This window comes from Monodon monoceros, unplaced genomic scaffold, assembly GCF_005190385.1.
Source record: "Monodon monoceros isolate NGI ecotype Baffin Bay Population unplaced genomic scaffold, NGI_Narwhal_1 Super_Scaffold_13, whole genome shotgun sequence".
NCBI classification, from domain to species: domain Eukaryota; kingdom Metazoa; phylum Chordata; class Mammalia; order Artiodactyla; family Monodontidae; genus Monodon; species Monodon monoceros.
Genome location: NW_021703769.1, coordinates 26,693,314 through 26,699,313, shown reverse-complemented (window position 1 = coordinate 26,699,313; position 6,000 = coordinate 26,693,314).

The following is a 6,000-nucleotide window of genomic DNA, read 5'->3' as shown; positions in this document are numbered from 1 at the left end:
ATTCCAAAATGACACTTGCCAGCACCAGTGTCCACATGCTAGGATTAACTCACAAAAATGGCTGCCACCAGTGTCTGTGTCCCAGGGTGAGCTCCAGGAGGCTCTCTCAGATCAGCAGGTGGGTCTGACCCAGGCTCCTTTCAAATTACTGCTTCTGCCACAGGTCCCAGAGTGTGTGAGATTTTGTGTGTACACTTTAAGACTGGAGTCTCTATTTCCCACAGTGCTCTGGCTGTCCCAAAAGTAAATCCCACTGGCCTTCAAAGCCAAACTTTCTGGGGGCTCATGTTCCTGATGAAGGACTGCTGGGCTGGGGAACCTGATGTGAGACTCAGATCCCTTGCTCCTTGGGGAGAACCTTGCAGTGGTAATTACCCTCCTATTGGTGGATCACCCACCCCAGGGGCTATGGGTCTTGACTCTACCATGACTCCACCCCTCCTACCCATCTCATTGTGTTTCCTTCTTTATATCTTTGGTTGTAGAAGCAACAGACAACCTTTAAATAACCATTATAAATATGTCAAGGAAATTAAAGGAGAAGATTGACTGAAAGGATAATTTAAACCAATACACAGAAAAATAGTGTATCAGTTTTCTATCAGTGCATTACAAAGCACTCTAAAACTCAGTGGATTAAAATAACAACTATTCATTATTTCTCAGAATTATGTGTGTTAATTAAGTGGTTCTTCTGATATTCTCATCTGGGGTCACTGATGTAACTACATCTCTCTCCATATGGCCTCCCCATTTCAAGGAAGTTAACCTTGGCTTCTAACATGATGGCTAGGTCTAAGAGGGTAAGCCCCAATATGAATCATTTATCAAACTTCTGTTATTATGTTTTCTTAAGTCCTATTGGCCAAAGTAAGTCATGTGACCCAGGGTCAATATGGAAAAAAAACTGCACAGGGACATGAATACTGCAGGCATGATTCACTGGGGATCATTGGTGTATCAGTCTATCACAAATGGAATCTCTAAGAATAAACTGGGCATTCTAAACTGAAAAATACAAAATCTAAAATTACGGGTTTATTGGTTACGCTTGACAGCAGGCTGAACATAGTAGAAGAAAGAATCAGTAACTCAAAGACAGATCAATAGGAAATACAGTCAAAGCACAGAGAGAAAAAAGAAATGCAGACTAGAACAGAGCATGAGAAACTTATGGGACAATATCAAATGGTCTAACATATATATAGCTGGAGTCTCAGAACAAAAAGAAAGAGAGAATGGGGAAGAAATATTTTTTAAAGATAATGGCTGAAAAATTTCCAAAATTGTCGAAAGACATTAACCCACAGACTCAAGAAACTTAGGGAACTCCAAGCAGGATAGACACAAAGAAAATCAAAATAGCATAGCATAATCAAACTGTTAACAACCAAAAGAAAAAGTACTTCCTGATAACTGTGAATGTTTCAAACAAAACATGTTCAGGAATTTAATGGAGAAAATTAGAAGCCCTTATTGAAAGACACTATAAAAAACCTAAATTAATGGAGACATAATATTTCACAACTTAGATAACTCAGTATCTTAAAGATGTCAATCCTACACTAATTGTTTCCTAAATTCATTGAAATTCCAGTCAAAAAACTAACAAAATATTTTCCAGAATCTGTTCAAAATTGTGCACATATAAACAAATATTTTATTAGGGACATAGACGTAGATGACAAAAATATCAATAAAGCACAAATATAGGATAATGGTTACTCTAAGAATATAGGAATTGCAAAAGGTAATGCTAATATTCTATTTTTTTATCTGGATGGTAGTTATAGAGATGTTTGTTGCCTTATTGCTTTTTATACTTTTATATATTTTTAAAATATTATTTTGCTTTCTCAATATATAATAAAATCAAGCTTTTTTAAAAGGAGATAAAAGTTATGAACAGAAAAAAAAGCAAAAACTAAATCAGCTAAAAATCCTAGAAAGTAAAATATTTGAAAATTACATATCCTATAAAACATTTTTTCAGAAGACGTAAAGAACTCTCAAAACTCAATAAAAAGAAACAAAACAACCTGATAACAAAATGAGCAAAAGATTTGAACTGACACTTCACCAAAAAAGTTACACATGTAACAAATAGGCACAAGAAAATGGATAGATATTAGAGAAATGCACATTAAAATCACAATAAAATACTGCTACACACATATCAGAGTGTCTAAAACGATTGACCATAATGATTGCTCATGAGGAACAAGGGTTGGCAGCTGAAGCTATTGTACACTGCTGGTGGGAATGTAAAATGGTAATACAACCCCTTTGGAAACAACAATTTGGAAACAACACCACAGGATCCAACCACTCCACACCTAGGTATTTACCTAGAAGAAGTGAAAACATGCCTACACGAGGACTTATAAGTAAATGTTCACAGCAGCTTTATTTGTGGTAGCCAAAAACTGGAAAAAATCCAAACGTCCATTGACAAGTGAATGGATAAACAAATTGTGGTGTATCCATATAGTGGAATCCTACTCAGCCATAAAAGCAATTAACTATCGAAACTCTGAAAAACATGAATGATTATGGATGATTCTCCAAATAATTATGCCAAGTGAAAGGAAACAGACAAAAATGAACATATATTGTAGTATTCCATTTGTAAAAAACTCTAGAAACTGTTAATATGTAGTGAAAGTACATCAGTACTAGAACAGGGCAAGAGGAGGAGAAACAGGGAGTGGTATGAAGAAGGGATTACAAAGATGCACAAGGAAACTTTTGGGGATGATGGATATGTCCATTATCTTGATTTTGGTGATAGTTTCATATGGGTGCACATGTATGATAAAACATCAAATTGCACACTTTAAATTAGTACAGTTTATTATATGTCAGTTATACCTCAATAAAGTAAATAAAGAAATAAACGAACAATGCTTTTTAGGAGAAAAAAAAGGCTAAAGGAAAATAGATATTTTTAAAAAGAGATAGAGTAACTGAATTGTATGTGATGAAACCAAAGAGGTGGACAAGGGCTAGATCTTAGAGGACTTCCCAAGTTAAAAGTTATTTTGCAAATATAGATACAAATGGCAGACAACCCATTTCAGGCAACAGATCAACCCCAAATCTTCGGTGTTCCTTCAGCCCAATCTTCCCTGATAGCTATTGCCCATTTGGTAATTGGGCACCATCTAACTGGAAGACTCCTGGAACCACTGCTGATATCCTGGAAGGTTCACCCAGTCCTTCCCTTCCACTCCCCCCACTCCCCCGCTGCCCTCACTCAGGATCCTCACCATCAATATTTAAACTGAAGCCACACCGCCTCATGATGGCTTGATATGCCAGCTATCACAAAGACAAATTTGGACCTCACACACTAGAACTCCAGCCTGCTAGCTGCACAGACACTCCTCATTTCAATGGTGAGACCCATATTTTACCTGCTGACCTTTATGGAACACCACTTGTCACATTATAGCAGTTTACTGCACATCCAGTCTTCAACCATTTCTCACCACTTCCATTGCTACTACCCTGGTCCAAGCCACCATCATTTCTGACCCGGATTGTTACATTGGCCTCCAACAGATTTCCCTCCTTCTGCCTTTATCCACTTTCAGTCTATTCTCAATAGAGCAACCAGAGTGATTCTGGCTCTCCTCTCCTCAAAACCCTCCTGTGATTTCTCATCTCACACAGAGTATAGCCAGAGCCCTTACAATAGCCTACAAGGCACCCCCGCAGTCTGGACTCCATTATTTCTCTGACCTCATCTTCGATTACCCTTCCACTGGTTCACTCCACTCAAGCCATCCTGGCCTCTTTGCTATTCCTCAGACGCACCAGGTATCGTCCAAATGTAACCATAAGTGGGGTCCGGCTGTTCGCCGCTCAAAAGCCAATACAGCTAATAAAGAGCAAGCTTGGAGGAAAGGAAAGTTAATTTTATTTCGGATGCTGGCTACTGGGGGGTTTCAGTATTTTCAAGATAGCTCACAGGATATGGCTCAGAATATTATCTACAGCCCTTGAGGAGGAACTAAAGGTCCTTGACTATGCTTAATGATGAAACTATTATTATTTAGTCTTGTTGGACTGTTTTCCTTTGTTTCTGCATTTTCTCACTTCTCTGATTAAGCTTATCCTTTGGCTAAAGTTTTTCCACAGACAAAAGACAGGTTGAAGACATGGGGGGCAAGGACCGTAGGGTCCTGCTCCATTTCACCAACTCACAGCCTTTGTAGTTGCTGTTCCCTCTCACTGGCACTCTCATGCCCAATCCTCTGAATAACTCTTTCTAACATCTTTTGGGTCTCTGTTCAAATATCACCTTCTCACTGCAGCCTTCTCCTAAATACCTTATTTTAAATTTTTCTTCAAAAACTGCTCTCCCTTGCTTCTTTTGGGCTTGAATTTCTCCACAGTATGTGTCAGTATCTACCATATTTTTTTCTTTATTGTGTTTATTACCCCCCATGAGAATGTGATAAAGGTACACTGAATATACGTTACGGTTATCTGTCAAAGACCCGAGCATTAAAATAAATATTTTATTTTACCTAAAGATAGGGTACGGTCAGGAAAACAAAAAACAGAGTAGGTATTCCCAAAAAAGGGATTTAATACAGGAAATTGGTCACGCATTTGTTGGAACACTTGAAGCCAAAAATGAAGTTGAAGTTATCCAGGTGTTAGTAACTACAGGAAGGGGCCACAACTCCTGAGGCCGGGAGACCCTTCCCTCTGCCCTCCAGTTCTTCCAGTTCCATTCCCCACCTTTCTCCACCCAGCTGTCTGAACCCCTGGAAGGACTGCATCAATAGGATCTCCTGCCTTTGGCCTCCCGTTTGGTTTAAGGAGTGGGGTGATCTCAGCAAGATTTTTGGAGGAGAGAGTGAAGTCCAGGTATTTACCACTTCTGTCTCTGAATTTAGTTAACTATCATCCTTGCAGTGTGACTCTTTTCTACTCCTGTGCTGTATTGAAGTGATGAGGACTGAGCTACGTTGCAAATAAATCATTTTTTGTTTAGAGAGATAGATAAATGATAGATAGATCTAGATATCTAGATATAAGTAGATATATAGATACGTTTCAGTCATTTTCTGAGCTCCATCTACCTTCTGCACAGGGCAAATGGGAAAAATAAAATGCGAATGTGATGAGTCAATACCCTTGCATCTTCAAGTGTTTGATGGTGGCTCTAATCGCTGCAATTCCGCAGGGAAACAATATTGCTGTTGGTTCTCTACTCTAGTATGTAGGGAAAGTTTCAGTGGCTTCCACTTGTCCATTTCTACAATAGTAGCCCTCACTCCATAGGTCAGGGAGCCAATGCGAAATTCTGCCAACTACAAAATATATCTATTCTAATTATACATTCAGAAATGGAGTGGACTCACCGAAGGGTTCAGGGGCATTCAATGGTTCAATTGTGAGATATTCTTGGTCCAAAAATGTATGTATCATCTGACCTCCATACATCCTCCAATTTTGACACATGGCATTTTGGGTCCCTAGTTATTAATGTCAACTGAGAAACAGCACTGCCTTTCCCGAGTATAAAATCACCCTGGTAGATGGCCACAGGTGCTTTAGCCTGAAGGAAGATTTTCAGTATATACTTGTAGCATTGTTACAGAGTCCTTCCTTCCTCTAAGGGACCAGTCTCCACTTCAGCCAAGGGCCTCTTGGTTTGTGAATTTAGGGAGAAGCCATGATTCTCTATTGAGGCAAATCAGTAAGGGATTTTTCCCATAAGAGCAGAAATGTGTCTGTTTTGTCCACTGCTGAATTCTCAGTAGCTAGAATAATGCCTGGCACACAGTAGGTATTCGATAAATATTGGTTGAATTAATGGAAAAGAGAAAAAATAGAGTGCTAATGCTAGTGATGTGAAGGATTGGAATCATGAGCTTAATACAACTGGGACAATGGAAATCATCAGGCATGCCAAACTCAGGGGATCCTTAGCCTCAACCAGATGTTCATTGGACTGTGGGTTCAAATTAGGAAAAAGTGAAG